Consider the following 16,668-nt stretch of genomic DNA (forward strand, 5'->3'; position numbering starts at 1 on the left):
CATCAGTTCATGTAAGTCTCTCCAAGCCTCTCTGTATTCATCCTGCTGGTCATTTCTTACAGAACAATAATATTCCATAACATTCATATACCACATTTTACCCAACCATTCTCCAACTGATGGACATCCATTCATTTTCCAGCTTTCAGGCACTACAAACAGGGCTACCACAAACATTTTGGCACATACAGGTCCCTTTCCCTTCTTTAGTATCTCTTTGGGGTATAAGCCCACTGCTTAGCACTGCTGGATAAAGGGTATGTATGCACAGTTTGATATCTTTTTGAGCATAGTTCCAAACTGCTCTCCAGAATGGCTATATATATTCACAGTTCCACCAACAGTGTATTAGTGTCCCTGTTTTCCCACATCCCCTTCAACATTCTGCATTATCTTTCCCTGTCATTCTAGCCAATCTAACAGGTGTGTAGTAGCATCTCAGAGTTGTCTTAATTGGCATTACTCTGATTAATAATGACTTGGTCACCTACTCATTCTTTAAGATTAGATTAGATTAGATTATTTAGTTTCCAATTAAATAATGATTTATTTTTCCCTGACTGTTTATTATTGATAATTTTTATTTCATTATGATCTGAAAAAGATGCATATACTATTTTGTCTTTCTGCATTTGATTCTGAAGTTTTTATGCTCTAATACCAGGTCAGGGTCTAATACCCTAACAGAGATACAGTCTTTAAGAGTTAAGCATATTATCTTCCCATATAGGGATTTAAACTTTTTAACTTTTACAAGAATAGGTTTTTTTTTTTCTTTCCTTTTTATCTTTTTATGCTTTTCTTGAGTTGTATATTTGAAAATCAAATTTTCTGTTCAGTTCTGGTCTTTTCATCAAAAATAAATAAAATTCACCTGTTTCATTTAATGTCCATATTTTTTTTTTCCTGAAAGATAATGCTTAATTTTACTGGAAGGTTGATTTTTGCCTGCACTCAAAGTTCCTTTGCCCTTCAGAATATTGTATTCCAGCCCTTCAATCTTTTAAAGTGAAAGCTGGTGGGTTCTGGGTAATCATGATTGTGGCTCTTTTATATTTGAATTTTTTTCTGCTTGCAATAGTTTCTCTTTGATTTGATAATTCTGAAATTTTGCTACTATATTCCTTGGAGTTTTCATTTTGGGGTCTTCTTGGGGAGATGATTGGTGAATTCTTTCAATGACTATTTTACTCTCTGGGTCTAGGACATTAAGGCAGTTTTTCTTGATAATTTCCTGAAATAAGTTGTCTAGGCTCTTTTTTTCATCAAACTTTTTAGGTATTCTGATAATTCTTTAATTGTCTCTTCTACCTCTGTTTTTTTTTTTTTTTAGGTTATTTGTTTTTTGAAAGAGGCATTTGATATTTTCATCTATTTTTTTCATGTCTTTTGGTTTTGTTTAACTGATTCTTAGTGTCCCATTGAGTCATTATCTTCTACTTGTTCAATTCTAATTTTTATGGAATTATTTTCCTCATTTAAGTTTTTTATCTCCTTTTACATTTGGGCAATTGAAATTTTAAATGAGTTGTTTTCTTCATTTTTTTTTTTCATTTCATAAATTCTTCAACAAGTTGGCTTCTTTTTCCATTTTGTCCAATCAGTTTTTTAAGGAGTTATATGCATTTTCCATTTTGCTAAATCTATTTTAATGACTGTTCTTCACATAATTTCTGGGTTTCCTTTTCCAAACTCTCATGCTAAGTTCTAATTTCTCTTCCCCATTTTTGTTCTAACTCTCTTTTAAGAACATTTTTTAATTCTTTCAAGAAAGCTTTGTGAGATAGAGACCAATTCATATCACCTTTTGGTGCTTTACCCGGGGACAATTTTTCTTTAGTATTCTTAGGTTTGAGGTTTATTTTTATCTGTTTCCATTCAAGCTGTCTATAGTCAGAGCTCTTTTTGCTTTTTCTCATTTTTAAAAGTTGATGTCTGCTCTTAGGGTAAAATGGATTGCCCCAAGGTTCCTCTATAGGTGATAGTAGCTTTATTCTGCTTTGGGATTGGTGCTGCTATCTTCCTTCCCATGTTCAATGGGCATGGTTAAGTCCTACGTTATTCTGAGGTTCAGGGCCTCAGTATTTGCCTTTTGTATTTGTGTTGTTTGTTTCAGAGCTAGTCTGCTGATCCAGTGGCTTCTGTAGCAGGACAGAGTAGCCAATACTGCAGTATTTTGGCTAAGAGGCTCCCAGTAGATTTCCCCAATACATATACACTAAATCAGCCTGGATCCCTACACTATGTTTGCATTTGGCTGCCTCCCCTGTGCTCAATTAAAATAGACCTTTTCTGAAGTTCTTCCAAAATATTTTCTTCTGGGAATTTGTTACACTCCAAATATTTGTGTGTTCTTCACTCCAAAACTAGTTCAGAGGCTTGATCAGGTGCCGATCTGAGGAAAGCCAGGAAGATCTCAAAGACTTTTCTACTCTCTGCCATTTAGGTTCTGCTCCTCTATTTTTTCCACATTTTAAAAAAAATGTTATTTGACTGATTCTTGATGCTTTATTGAGTCAAATCCATTTGTCCAATTCTATTTTTTAGTGAAATAATAATAATAGTTAGCTTTGTTTTACCTCTTTTTTTTTTGGATTTGGGGATTCATAATTTACCCCTAGTGACTCCTTAGGAGGTCTCAAAGCAAACTTCAGATCTACTGACCCTCTGAAATATGGCAGATTATTCAGTGCTGCTGTACTTTTGTTAATAACATTACTGATACTAGGCCTGTTTGCTCTGAGTCTATGCTGGGCTGAGTTCCCATCTGCCCAAATCATAAAGACCTTTTCTGAAGTCCTTCCAAGACAATTTAAGCTGGAAAATTAGTACAATCCAAATGTTTGTGGGTTTTATCACTCCAAAATCCACTCAGAGGCTTGGTCTAGATTTAATTCTCAGGGAAGCTGTGGACAGCCTGGGCAACATCCTGGCTTCTCTCCACCATGTTGGTTCCACCTATCTGAGACTTCTACTATGAAAAAGATATCAAATCTCATTTCATCTCCACCAGAAGGTTCCCTCCATTATGCTCACATGTTATTTCCCTTCAGTTTCTTCCCGTCTAATATTTCCTTCCCTATTGCCTACAGACCTTCTGATAACACCCTCATCTCAAAAACAATACTAATCACCACCACTACAACTGATCCTTCTATTCATTTAAATTAATATTTTAAATCTTTTCTGTTCTTTGTGGATACAATCATTGAAAGTACCATGTATAATAAGATAATAAGAGCCTTCTCTCTCTCTCTCTCTCTCTCTCTCTCTCTCTCTCTCTCTCTCTCTCTCTCTCTCTCCCTCCTTTATTTTTCTTCTTAATCCCTTATATTCTGGTTTCTGACTTCATCATTCCACTAATGGAAATGAGTGGAATTAGAATACCCTCTTCAAAATTAATGATCTTTTAACTGCCAAATTCAGGGACTTTTTCTCAACCCTCATTGTATTTGACCATTTTTTTCAGTCTTCATTATTGATCACCCTTTCCTCTTTGCCACTCTCTATTCTTTAGGTTTTCACAATATCACACTATTTTGGTTTTCCTCCTATTATCATCTAAATCTCATTTGCTTTATCCCCATCCTAATTATTCACTCTAAACATTGATATTCTAGTGTTTTCTTCTGGGCCCTCTTTCCTTTTCTCTATATATTATTTTACCAGCTGATACTGATATCATAATCTCCCATGGATCTAATTACCATCTCTATACTGATAATTTACAAAATGAACCTAAATTCTCTCTTAACCTACAGTCTCACTTAACTACCTTTGAGAAATCTTAATTTGTATATCCAGTAGACATTTTAAATACAGATTATCCATAATGGAATTCATTTTCTAGCCCTCTAAAACTTTTTCCCTAAATTACATATCATTGTATAGTGTCACATCATCTTCTCAATCCCACAAATTCTCAAACTAAATGTTAGGTTCTTCACTTTCTCTCACATATATAATCTGCTATCAAAGTCTATGAATTTTGCCTTAACATTTTCTTGAATAGTTTAAAATCTTTCCTCTGAAAGTAACACTAATCTGGTGGAGATCCTTTTCACCTCATATATAGACTATTACAATAGTCTCTTGAAGGATTTGTCATATATCTCTTCTCACTCTAATCCATTGTTTTTTCAGCAAGAAAAGCAAAGGCAGCTTCCCTCTTCTCAATAAACTACAATGGCTCCCTAACACTTTCAAGATCAAATACATAACCTTCAGTTTGGTATTTAAGGCCATTCAAAACATAGTTCTCTTACTTTTCTTTTCTTTTACACCTAATTCTCCTCCAAAGCCTGGGCAATGTCCTGGCTTCTCTCCACCATGTTGGTTCCACCTCTCTGAGACTTCTACTAAGAAAAAGATAACAAATCTCATTTCATCTCCATCAGAATGTTGCCTCCATTATGCCCACATGTTATTTCCCTTCAATTTCTTCCCCTCTAATAATTCCTTCCCTATTGCCTACAAACAATGATACAGAGATTCTGACTTCTTGTTCCATGAATGAGACACTCAAGGAATTGTCTCTGGATATTTGCTGTACCTGTAATATTCTCTGTCTTTCTGTCTTTGTCTTTGACACTATCCCAGTCCCTAATGATCACAATTCTAGTGTCTTCCCTCTTATTACTCCCCATCTCCTGCTTTTATCCTCCATATACCTTATTTGTTAGTTCTCTCTCCTATTAGATTGTAAACACCTTAAAGGAGATTCTCATTTGCCTCTCTTTGTTTCTCCACGATTTATCACAATCCTGGCATATGATAGATGTCTAATAAATATTTTATATCTACCAATTATTAACTCTTCTTATTAATGAGTCCAAAAGAAGCTATGCAAAAAAATACAGATCAAATAATGATAGTTCTCATTTATGATATATATATATATATATATATATATAAATGAATAAATGATGAAATTTAGAAAAAGTCTAATAATTGTTAATTTTAATAAAGTGGATAATGGCTACCTAGTAATGACTTTAATCATTATAGAAAAGCATCACCGTGACATCAGCAATTGTATTTTAACAGTATTATACCATTTTCCTAAGTTTTGCTCCTATTCTTAACTATTCTCCATTCTGCTGACTCAGCACTTTCCATGAAAACAAAGTATTAATATATAAACTATAATTCACATTGTTTTAGTATGAATTTATAAAATCAATTTCTCCTCTGCATTGTATCAAAATTATTTTACTTACTAGACTTTGGTAAAATTAGTAAATAACTTTAAGAACTTAATGTTTGTTTTGTCTGTTTATATATGTATATAAACATAAATAATATACATATATAACATTTTTATTTAAATTATTCTTTATCTTGGTATTATGTACATATGCAATATATATAATTATATTTAGATATGCACATATGTATATATTTATATTTGTAAATATATTATATGTTATTTTATGTAATGGGCTGAGGTTTGAGTTGATGGCACTGAGGTCCCAAGTACATGAGGCTAAATAGTAATCGGACTATACTCTATACATGATTGGATAAAGAATGGTCCCTGCCCACTCTCTGTGCAAGTCCTGATGTGTTGTAGAGGAAATGATGATTTGGGTGGGTGGAGGCAGAGAGAGGAACAGGAAGAGAAGCTGGGAGAGATTGGGCCTGGGTTCCATTCTCCTGGCTGCTGGTCGTGTGGCTGCTGGTCGTGTGGTTGCTGGTCGTGTGGCTGCTGGTCGAGCTAGCTTCTTGACTCAGCTGCACACATTGCTATCGCCGATTCTCTTCAGCCTCCGATGCTTCTTCACTGAGAATAAAGACTAACGATTTTCCCCTAACCTGAACTCCGGACTCTTGCCGATTTTAAAATACGCGATCTTCACAATTTTATTTATATATTTATGGATATTTATATGTTTTATTTATTTTTTAAATTATTATTTTTATTTCAGTATTATTTTTGGTAAACTAAGAATTTTTTGTCTACTATTCTTCATCTTGGTTGTAGGTTTTGGTTACACTAAAGCAGAAACCTGACAAAGGCTAACATAATTCCTTTCTTTGAATAAATTGGCCTCTCTGAAAAGCTTGAAAATTCAAATATAAATTATTTTGTATAATCTAGTATTTTATTTTATTTTTATATCATTATATGCAATAGAATGCATCCTTATTACACTGATGCTTTTACTGTTTATTAACTGTGAAATACTACATTGTATCACAAATGGAAGTTTTAGAATATTCAATAACTACTGATAAAATGGATCAGATATGTATTGTTAGGTACATTATGCATAGTTCTCAGTGTAAGCAGAGGTATTGATTCAGGGCTTCCTTTCCACTCTTTTGTTTCTTAATTCTACCTTTTGTCTTTCTCCATTTTGGATTACCTCACCAAAATAATATTTTTTAACCAAAGATAGTACTAATTCATATGAAAGCTCTAAAAATCATAGGACCTCTTTATACCAAAAGTCAACCTTCTACTATTATTAGTTCATGGTTATAGCACTTTAGAATAGACAAAGTACCTTATAGGTATTTTCTCATTTAATTTTCAAAATCTGTAAGGTAAGTGCTCCTATTATTATTTTACAGATTAAATGGTTGATATTGGTACCCAAAGTCGACCAGTATGTGTCTGAAGCCAAATTCCAACCAAATTTCAAAGGATGCATAAGGCCAGTATATTATCTACTACTCCATGCTATAAAAGCATTATTTGAAAATTTGCAGCTTCCCAATTAAGTAATAGATACAAAATGTAGGTGTCCTCCATTCCCATTAATATTTAACATAACACTAGGAAGATGAGTTGTAAAAAATAATTTAATACAATAAGAGTGTATACATCAGCAAAAAAAGATTAAATATTCCTATTTGTAAATCACATAATCAGCTAAGTAGAAAAAATTAGAATATTAATAAAAATTAAAACAGAAATGATGAATAAATAATAAACTAACATGATACAAAATAAAAAGACCAACAATTCTGTATAGTATTAATGAAAACTTAGGAATAAACACTCAAAGAGTAGGGAACAAGCATTTATTTAAGTTCTTATTATGTTCTAAGTACTATGATAAAAACCTTTGCAAGTATTATCTCATTCAATTTTCACAAACAGACCTGTTAGGAAGGTGCTATGATTTCAGAAAACTGAAGTAAGTAGAGGTTAAGTGATTTGCTCAGGATCACAAGTTAGTAAGTTTCTGAAGTTAAGTTTGAATGAAAGTCTTTCTGACTCAAACCCAAGCTTCCTAACAACTATCCACTTCTCTGATAGAAAGAAAAACTACAGAAAAAAAATCCTACAAAAATTCTCTACCACTAGTGAGTAGTTAATGTACCATGCCTCTGTTAAAACATATACATATAACTATAAAAAATTCTTTACAAAAATAAGAGCTAATAACCTTTTTATGCTTAAGCAGTTATTATATATCAAAAATGATAATTCTACTTATTAATTAAATGCTATGCAAAATTTCTAAGAAGTTGCTTACAGATGCCAAAAATTAAAAAAAAAAAAAAGAAGAAAAATGAATTTGGAATAAGAAACAGAAAGAAAGCTCATAATAAAAACCTCTCTTCCTGATTCCTAAGCTAGTGCTGTTTCCACTAAATCATGTTCTTATTATTGATGTTAGTGTTATTTTTAATAATCTTAATTTTTTATTCCATTGCTTAGCATGTTCACTGATGGAATTAAATCTGAGTTATTATATAGTATCCTTTGAGAATAGCTATAAAATTTCAATAATTGACAAAAGTACATGAGGCAGCATGGCCCTGCCATATTTTGTTGACATGAACAATCAGAAAATGAGGCATGTTGTAGAGTAACAAGAATAGCTGAAAAATAATAAATAATTCACAAACCTTTGTGTGGCTTAGTTAAATATGGTTTAATAAGATAGAGTAAAAGGCCACACTTCCACCTTTGCGTTGGAAGGTCTGTGGAACACCAAGAGTTTTAAACCTGAAAGTGTACACACATTTTAAAAGAAATATTCTGTTATGGGAATGTCACCTAAAATGACTAACTGTATATTAAATCGTAGACAAGAATGTTTCAAGATTTCTATGGCTATTACTGGGGTTGCTAAAACTTTCTACTTTCCAAATTCCAGAACAGATGAATCCACTTCCAACTGTTATTGCTAACTAAATTAGATCATTAATCTTTTAGGGGGGAAATGAGCTTAAGAATAATGTGTACCGTTTTTAGGGCAGGGGAGGGCAGAAATCTTTACTGCAGCCAATTTATTTGTCGGTACATTTACACATAGAGCTGGCATTCAAACAAATAAAGTCTTTCATCACATTCTCTGAACCATGCTTATCTCTGATGGTTTTTTTTTTCTGCCTTGTTTTCCTCATTTAAAAACAAGAAACCATTATTCTAAATTAAGACATTATTGCTACACTACCTTATTGCTACTGTCCCTTTTGCTAATCATTTCAAGATCCTCAGTTTTACCTTGTTCTGATGTAAGCATTCAATGAATCAGCGACTCAGTGTAATTACAAGTGAATCACTTACTTTGGTGGAAATAAAATTTTGACACAATGTTGTGGTCCTACAAATGACAGGGCATGATATGGTTAAGCTACTTTATAAACAGGCACTTATCCATGATAACTGATTCAAGGTTCACTATAGACAAGGTCTTCCAAATAAAGGGGATCTTATTCATTTAAGGTTATATAAATTAATATGCCTTTTTCCTTTTTCTAATGTTTTTAATATTTAATTATTTTAATCTCACCAATTAATTATTTTAATTATCGATGAAGAAATCAAGAAACAGTAAAACAAAACTCAAGGAATGAAACAGTAGAAAAATGTGAAATATCTCATTGGAAAAACAATTGACCTAGAAAATAGATCCAGGTAAAATACTTTTAAAAAATTATTGGTCTACATGGAAACCATGATTAAAAAAAAAAAGAGAGAGACTATACATCATTTTTCAAGAAATTGTCAAGGAAAACTGTCCTGATATTCTACATATTGAAAGAATCTAATAATTACCTCCTAAAAGAGATCCCATCATGAATAATTCCCGGGAGTATTATTCCAAAATTATGAAACTCCCAAGTCAAGGATTACTATTTCAAGCATCCTGAAAGAAAGCAAGCATCCTATAGGATGCAGCTGCAATTGGGATAGCATAACATTTATTACTATCTATATTAAAGGATCAGAGGACTTGGTATATGATATTCTGGAGAACAAAGTGTCTAGGAATACAACCAAGAATAACATAACCAACAAAACTAAGTATAATCCTTCAGGGGAAATTTTATTCTTGAATTCCTTCATATAGTTTAAACTATACTATACATGCCTGAATCTGTCTATACACTCTCTTCAAATGTTGCCTAACATATATAATAATTGCATTTGTTCCTGTTAAAAGGTCAAAAGTAGAAAGATAAACTTCCTAAGAATCAGGGAAAATAAAAGAAATGCCTAAGGAAGACAGTAGAATGGCAATATGCATTCTAAAGCTCAGAATTGAGGATGAACATGTTTGTAATTAATATTCACAATATTAGATTGAATTCCAATACAAGGTGGAAGCTTATTTTGGATAACCATAATATAAACAAATAATAGGTGAAAACTAGAAAATTATTGTTAGATGGTTTGGTGTTTGATGGGCAAAAACATTTCATAGTCATGAAATGGATCATGAAGACAAATTTAATATTTTATCTTTTATAAGATATATATCCATATATATGTGTGTATATATTCAGTCTATATATAACTATATGGGTGTGTTCTCTTGAGTTTTATGTTTAAAGATCAAAATTTCTGTTTAGTTATGTTTTTTTCCAATAGAAATGATTGAAACTCTCTTATTTCATTGAAGACCCATCTCCTCCCCTAAAAGAAGGTGCTCAATCTTGTTGTGTAGTTAATTCTTGATTGTAATTCCAAGTCCTTTGCCTTCTGGGAAAAAAAGCATTCCAGACTATCTTGATTCTTTTTTGTACATGCTGCCAGATTCTGGAGAATTCTGACAGTGGTCCCTTTATATTATTTTGTCTGGCAACTTGTAGTATTTTTAATTGAGATTGTAGCTCTGGAGTTTTGCACCAATGTTCTTTAGGGTTTTCCTTGTGGGATATCTTTCCAGAGGTAATTGATGGATTCTTTCAATGACTATTTCACCTTCTGTTTCTAGAATATTGAGGCAATTTTTCTCGATTATCTCTTGAAAAATGTAATTCAGGTACTTTTTTTGGTCATGGACTAAATGGTTTTTAAATTGTCTCTCTTGGATCAATTTTCCAGGTTGATAGTTTTTCCAGTGAGATATTTCTCATTTTCTTCCATTTTTCATTTGTTTTGTTTGAGTTATTATTCATGTTTCATAGAGTTAATAGCTTCTATTTGCTCCATTCCAGTTTTTAATGTATGATTTTCTTCAGATAGCTTTGCATCTTTGTCCGTTTAGTTAATTCTACTTTTGAAAGTGTTGTTTTCTTCAGTGGGTTTTTTTGCATTTGGCTAACTATTTTTAAAAGAATTATCTTCTTTTTCCAGGCTGTGAACTTTCTCTTGCATAACTCTCTTTTCTTTCATTTTTTTTCTTTCACCTCTCTTATTTTCCTTTTAAAATCTTTATGAGCACTTCCAAGAATACTCTTTGGGCTTGAGACCAATTCATATTACTCTTTTGAGATTTCCTCGTGGAAATTCTGTCCTTGTCTGAGTTAGTGTTTTAGTCTTCCTTGTCATCATAATAGCTCTTTTTTGTTTCTTGCTCATTTTCTTTCCTTCTCTTTTTGTATTTCTTCTTTTGTGACTTTAGGTGAAGTGCTGCTCCTGGGGTAAAGGGAATGCCATTCCAAGCTTCCTGTGTAGCTCTGAACCTTGGTTTTGAGCCCAGAGGCCCATTGTTTTTGATGCTTTGCTCCCAGCTTTATCTGTTCTTTCCAGGGAACAGCCAGATTTTCCAGAATTTGCCTTCTGAACTGGTACTGGGCATTGCCTCACTGGTCTGCTTCTCTACTGAACCAGCACCAAAGATTTCAGTTGCTAATCTGTTTTGTTTAAGACCCTCTCATTGGCTTTCTTAGACTTTGTCTGACCCGAGTTGAACACTCCTTTTACCCCAGTGAGGTTGATCTTTCTATAAAAGACATGTTGCTAAAGAAAGCATATATCTATCCCCTGTTCTTCCCCACCAAAAAAATACCTCAAGGAAAAAAAAATGTTTTGAAAAGTATACTTCAGTTTGTATTCAGATACAATCAGTTATTTTTCCAGGTATGGATAGCATTTTTCATCATAAATCCTTCAGAGCAGACCTGGATCCTTGTATTGCTAAAGAAAACAGTCATTCATAGCTGATCATCCCACAACTTTGTTATGTACACAAAACATTTCACTTTCCTTGAGCTTATGGAGGATTTCCTAACTTTTTCTTATAGCATCCTGCTCATCATTTCTTATAGAACAATAACTTTCTTTCACATTTTAATAACACAATTTATTCAGCAATTCCCTAATTGCTGATCGGCATCTTTCCCATTTCCAATTCTTTGCCCTGAAAAGAGTTGTTATAAATGAATATGTACATATATATGTGTGTATATATATATATATATATATATATATATACACACACACACACACACACACACACACACATACATATATATGTATATGTATATATGTTTCTTTTTCCTTTTTAAAAAATCTCTCTTGGCATCATTCCCTGTAGTGGTATTGTTAAGACAAAAGATATTCATGATTTTATAACCCTGTGGGTAGAAGTCATATCTTTTGATCATTTATCAATTGAGGAATAGCTCACTTCTTAACAATAAATTTGATTCAACTTTCTATATATTTGGAAAATGAGATTTTCATCAGAGAAATTTGCTTCAAAATTCTTTTTGGAAGTATTATTTCTAACTGGATAAATTCTGCTTATTTGATTCTTTCTGTCCTTTCAAACTGTCCTTTTTCAAAAGTATTTTGCTTCTGGCCAGCTTCTCTCCCAAGATGTTCTCTCTTCTACCTCTCCTTTTTCATACTGACTCATGGGTTCCCTTCCTACTTTCCTTTGGGGCAAGATAGATTGCTATACACATATAGAAAGTATATATTATTTCCTCTTTAAGACAATTCTTATGAGAATAAATTTCACTCACTGACCCTCCCCTTTTTATCTTTTCCTCCATTGTAAAAAGCTTTTTCTTATCTCTTTTATGGCAGATAATTTATACCATTCCACCTCTCCCTTGCTCTTTCTTCAATTATATTTCTTTCTCACCCAAAGATTTCATTTCTTTTTTTAGATATTATCCCTTCATATTTAATTAACACCTGTGCCTTCTGTCTATATATACTCTTGCTAACTACCATAATAATGAGAAAGTTCTTATGAGTTACAAGTATTATTTTCTCATGTAGAAATGTAAACAGAAAAACTTCATTATATCCTTTATGATATCACTTTCCTCATTACCTGCTTATGTTTCTCCCAAGTCCTGCATTTAAAAATCCGATTTTCTATTCAACTTTTTTTTTCATCAAGAATGCTTAAAAATCCTTTATTTAATTAGATACTTTTTCTCCTAAAGGATTATACTCATTTTTGCTTCTAGATTGTATTCTAGATTCTAGATTGTGATTCTAGGTTGTAAACCCAAATTAATTGCTCTCTGGAATATAATATTCCAAGTCCTTCAATCCTTTAATATAGAAGCTGTTAAGTTTTGTATTATACTGCTTGTGGCTCCACTATTCTTGAATAGTTTCTTTAGGGATGCTTGCAATATTTTCTCCTTAATGTGAGAATTACAGAATATAATATTTCTGGGAGTTTTCATCTTGATATCTCCTCCTGGAGGTGATCATTGGATTCCTTCAATTTATATTTTTCCCTCTGGGTCTCCTTGATAATTTTTCCTTAATAATTTGTTGAAAGATGGTGTCCAGGTTCTTCTTTTGATCATGACTTTCAGGTACATCAATATTTTAAAAATTATTTCTCCTGATCTATTTTCCATGTAAGTTGCACAATTTGGAACTATGACCAAAAGGCTATGAATACAATGTACATTTAATTTAGGAATACCACTACTAGGCCTGTATCCCAGAACAGATTATTAAAAAAAATAGAAAAACAATCTACATATGCAAAAATATTTACAGTGGCTCTTTTCTTCAGGAAAAAATAGAAATTGAGGGGATTCCCTTTAATTAGAGAATATCTGAATAAATTGCAGAATATGATTATGTTGTGCTATAAGAAATGATGAGCTCCTCTTAAGAAAACATGGAAAGATTTCCATGAGCAAAGTGAAATGTATGGTGTAAAAAGTAACAGCAATATTGTAAGATAATTAACTGTGAATGACATAACTATTCTCAGCAATATATTGACCTAATCAGGCAGGGGTCCTCAAACTGCGGTAGCTGAAGACAATTATTCCCCTCACCCAGGGCTATGAAGTTTCGTTATTTAAAGGCCCACAAAAAGTTTTTGTTTTTACTATAGTCCAGCCCTCCAACAGTCTGAGGAACAATGAACTGGCCCCCTATTTATAAAGTTTGAGGAGCCCTGAAGGCAATAGCCAAATGACTATGTGCAAATAAACTCTATATAAGATAATAAACAGAGGGGAAAAAAAGCATTAGAGGAATCAGGAAAGGTTTACTGTAGAAAGAGAGAGAACTTTAAAGTAGCCCGGGAAGCCAGGAGATGGAGATGAGGAGTGAAAACATTCTAGTACACCTAGAGCCTACAAATAGTGTCTTGTTTGAGGAACAATGTTAACAGATTCAAGACTTCTTAGCAAGTAAGGTGGAAAAAGACTGGATATGCAAATAAAATATTTTATGTTTTATTTTGGAGGAGATAAGGAAACATTGTGATTGAGTAGTGTATGCACTATAAGAAGAGCATTTTGATAATTAAATGGAGAATGGTCTGAAGGGACAAGAGACTTGAAGTAGGGAAACCCATGAGCCAGCTTTTGGAATCAGTTGGGCATAACATAGTGAAGGCCTGAGCAAGGTTAATAGTGATATCAGAGAAAAGAAGATATGTATTCATGAGAAATTACAAAGATAACACTGACACTTGATCAATTATTGGATATGGGGAGTGACAATGTATTAGTTATGAGGAGTTAAATATGATACCCACATCTTAACTCTCTAGATTTTTGGTGATACCTTCAAAAATAATGGGTAAATTAGAAAGTGGGGGGAATTTGAAGGGAGAGGGTGTAACATAGTAATCAATAAGTATTTACTGCCTTGACTTGATGACCATTGCAGCTCACAGATTTTCACATAGAGAAAGATATATGTTACAAAAAATGTGAGGATAATTATGTTGATATAAGCCTTCCATTCCTCAGAATTATCTGCTAATGACTAATAAGAGATTTGCTTACTCTTCTCATTATCATAATAGCCAATTATAGTGCTAAGAGCAAAATGGAAAAGAAAATGCCAAATTATCAAAGAATTTTTTAAAAAGTAGTTTTTCAATTTTATTTTTACTAATTTCATTTTGAAAGAAAACACACACACACACAGACACTGGTGATTTTTTTCCTTCAAAAAACAAAACTTATGGGAAGATATACTCTTGTCAAATCAAAGGGTACCACAATTTTCGTTCAATTAATATGAACTGTGAAGTAAGGAGGAGAAAATAAATATCCCTTTCAAGAAGTTAGGTGGCTCACTAGATAAACTGTTGAACTTGATGGCAGCAAGACCTGATTTCAAATCCATCCTCCACCACTTACTTAAATGAGAGGAACAGAGCAGGTCACAGAAACTCTGAGCCTCAATTCTTATTTGTAAAATGGGTATAATAACAACCCCTACTTCTTAATGTATTTGTGAGGATAAAAAGGAATAATAATTTAAATGGTCCATAAATCTTAAAGAACAACAAAATTGTATATAGTTATAAAATTATACTGGTATTACTACTATTATTATTTATTATTACCACATGTCAGATTTATAAGCTGTATTCAGAAAATTGATACATGTTCTTGTACTGGTAGAAATCAATACACACAGAGCTGACTAGATTTCTTGAATTTAGGAACATTATCACAAAACTATACTATTAGGCAAACATTTCTGGTAATTTTTCACATAAAGAAACTATCTTTTTCTGTTCTCTTACAAAACACAGGAGAGGTCCACTGGAAGTTAATGATTATGAGCAGTTAAAGCACCACTAAGGTTTTCAGGGAAATGATTTTACTCAGCAAACCCAATTATGCCCTTGCTTGTGCATCTCCCACATCTCTCAACTTTTCGTGGCTAACTAAGTTAGAGAGAAATCAGCTAGAAGCAAATATGCTTATGTGGAAAATTTTCAAATGAGCCTGGATATGCTATCAAAGTTGATGTTGATGAGTTAGATTTCCCAATCAGTGTTGCAGAAACTGAATGTAAGTTCTATCCGTAATAGCTATGATGGAATCTATTTGATGGCAGAATTTCAGGAAACATAGTTTGAGGAAGGAGTAGGAAAGACTTGTATTAAAAATGCCATTTACCCTCTAAGCAACTAGAAATTGCTGTAAACAAAGAGTTCCAGTTATCCAATTAAGAAGCAAAAAATGCTTGTAATAAAAACTTAATTAGCAAGAATAAGGCAATTTCCTTTGGAAGAATAATCTAGAATATAAGGCAGCTTCAATGAAAAGATCAGTAGACTATTTTACTACCTATTTTATGATAACTCCAAAAGTTAGGATAGAGGAATGATGTCTTATATGACCTTGATTACTTAACCTAACATATTCTACGGTTCTCTTTTCTCTTTCAAGATATGAATACCAAATAAGGGACAGAAAGTATATTATGTTCCAAAAGTTTATGGAAGCAGGATAGATTATAAGATTTAAGCACACAAAGAAACTAATAATATATCTCTTGCAAAACAAGTGGTTTTTAATGAGTACTTAAAAGGGTGCTTTATAGAGATTAATTACTTCACACTCCCATTTAAAATAAAGTCAAGATGGTTTCTAAACATAGCTAAATAAATTTCATTTAAAAATGATTGAGTGATGATGAATAAAAACAAGAAATGCTAAAAATGAGGGTACATTTTCTTATGTAAAGATAACATTGAACAATAGGAAGTGTGATATATTTGAAAAAAACTCCTCCAATGTAAAAGAATCTGAATTTAAATTCTGCCTTATTTTTCTTAAATTAAGTGACCTAATCTAGCAACTGAGGTTAGAATAGATTCTGAGTTTGATGTCAGATCTAAATCTATGATCCTATGTAGTATATAAGAAAAATCACTGAACTGAGTTTATGTTCTATTAGGAGGTATACTCTCAGAATCTGTTTCCTCATCTTTAGAATGAAGCAACTAAGCTTTCTTCTGGCATTCACCTTATATAACCCAAGGGTGATAGAGTTTGGTGCATCTTCTTAATACTTCACCAAAGAGTTTATATAAGCACTTTAAGATTTTTATTACAAAATGGCATTCATGATAAATTTTGCCCAATTCTAGAGCATTTACACATTTGACCTTCTAATTTAATCTTTTACTTTTTTCCCCACAGTTGGCTAGTTTAAAAATAAAGCTGTTTTTAATTATTTATATAATTTGTGTTCACAACACCTAGTATAAAATTTGTTGTATATTAAGAGAGTGA

The sequence above is a fragment of the Sarcophilus harrisii genome, chromosome 1 (genome assembly GCF_902635505.1).
Source record: "Sarcophilus harrisii chromosome 1, mSarHar1.11, whole genome shotgun sequence".
Taxonomy (NCBI): domain Eukaryota; kingdom Metazoa; phylum Chordata; class Mammalia; order Dasyuromorphia; family Dasyuridae; genus Sarcophilus; species Sarcophilus harrisii.